Here is a 2,181-nt window from a genome sequence, read left to right as displayed (position 1 = left end):
GGGGCTCTCAGGCAAAAATATGGGAGCAGAAATAACAGTTCTGTATTAGGGAAGAAAATAAAAGGATAAAATGAACAATGCAGTGACCCAAACCAGCCCTGGCAGAGGCAGAGCACAGCCTGACACCCTGTGGGTCAGGGGGCTGGCAGCAGTGCCACTGGAATTGTGGCTCAGCCCTCCTGCAGTGCCAGGGCTGGTTCTGCTGGAGCAGGGATCCTGGAGCAGGGTGCACTCTGCCTCTGGAGATCCAGGGGAAGAGGCAGCTGCTGCTCCTCTGGGAATCCAGTGCAGAAGCCGTGCTGGTGTTCCAGAATCTCAGATTCTATCCAGGTAGGAATGCTTGGCTCCTCCCTCTGGGCTCCCATCTCCCAGTGGGATGCTGCAGTTCTTATCAGCCATGCAGGGACTGTTGTGTCCCCTGAGGGAGGATTGGGTGTGGAAGAAATAAGGAAAACTGCCCACTGAACAGTAGACAGCTGCCATACAGATGGCAAATAGAATACATCTTGCCTTGCAATCTGGATCAGTCACTTACTCAAAACCACTGCATTTTGCAAGTTCTTTTGGAATCAGACCAAATAAAATCAACTCTAAGAATGCAGGTCTTTCAGCACAATTGGGAGATATTACTTCTTCATTATAAAATGGCAGAACAATTGCAACGGCCACAGACTTGAAACAAGACCACAAATAACTCGGTTGCTCCAATACTCTCTACATTATCTTTCTTTTTCTGTCTTTTTCTGTACTTAGAAATCAGAGAAATGAGGTTCCTGACCTGAGCTGCAGCAGGCTCCCTCCTCCAGCAGATATCAGATATCCACTACTTTCTTCAAGTAACCCAGCGTGCTTGTGTGTAACTGATATATTTAGTGTGCCTTAAGGTGAAGCTGTGAGAAATCTTTATATATATATATATATATATACACACTTATATATATATATAAAATAAATCTGGGTGATGCTTTAGTGACTATATGGACTGTTGATTCACTATGAGATTGACAAGTGTCTGAATGTGTATCTGTGTGTCCCTCGGTCTGTCTTTCTGTCTGTGTTTGTCTGTCCCTGTCTGTCCGTGTCTGTCTGTCCACGTCTTTCCGTGTCTCAGCATCCATGCCCGTATCTGTCTGTCTGTTCCTGTCGGTGTGTCCATGCCTGTCTCACAGCCCATCTGTCCGTCTCTCTGTCCATGTCCATGTCCCCATGGCCGCCTGTCCGAATTCGTCTGTCCATGTCTGTCAGTCCGTGTCTGTCTCAGTCTCTCTGTCTGTGTGTGTCCATGTCCGGCTGTGCATGTGTCCATGTCCATATGTTCATGTCCATCTGTCAGCATCCGTGTGTCTGTGTCCCGCTGTCGTGTCCGTGTATCCCTCTGCATATGTGTGTACGTGTCCATTTCCCGCTGTCCGTGTGTCTGTGTCCGTGTCCCTCTGTGTCCATGTCCGTGTCCGTGTGTCCCTCTGCGTCCGTCCGTCCGTGTCTCCGTGTGTCCGAGTCCCTCTGTGTCCATGTCCGTGTCCGTGCGTCCCTCTGCGTCCATCCGTCCGTGTCTCCGTGTGTCCGTGTCCCGCTGTCCGTCAGTCCGTCCGTGTGTCCGTGTGTCCGTGTCCCGCTGTCCATCTGTCCGTCCGTCCGTATCTCCGTGTGTCCGTGTCCCGCTGTCCGTCCGTCCGTCCGTCCGTGTCCCACCGTGCGCTCTGTGCCCGCGGGCTGGCGGGAGCGCTGCCAGGCGCAGCTGCGCCAGTGCGGCGCGAGGGGGCGCTGTGGAACCGCCGGCCCGCGGGGGGTGCGGGGTCCGAGGGGGATGCGGGGGTACTGGGGGGGGGGGGGTACAGGGTGTGCGGGGGGTACAGGGACTGCGGGGGGTACAGAGTGTGCTGGGGATAGGGGGTGCGGGGTGTGAGGTGTGTGCTGGGGATCGGGGTGTACGAGGGGTACAGGGTGTGCGGGGTGTGCGGGGAGTACGGGGTGTGCGGGGGATTGGAGGGTACAGGGTGTGCGGGGGGTACAGGGGGTGAGGGGGATTGGAGGGTACAGGGTGTGCAGGGGGTACAGGGGGTGAGGGGGATTGGAGGGTACAGGGTGTGCGGGGGTACAGGGGGTGAGGGGGATTGGAGGGTACAGGGTGTGCGGGGGGTACAGGGGGTGAGGGGGATTGGAGGGTACAGGGTGTGCGGG

This window comes from Serinus canaria, chromosome 18 (assembly GCF_022539315.1).
Source record: "Serinus canaria isolate serCan28SL12 chromosome 18, serCan2020, whole genome shotgun sequence".
Lineage (NCBI taxonomy): Eukaryota > Metazoa > Chordata > Aves > Passeriformes > Fringillidae > Serinus > Serinus canaria.
This window is presented reverse-complemented; position numbering follows the sequence as displayed.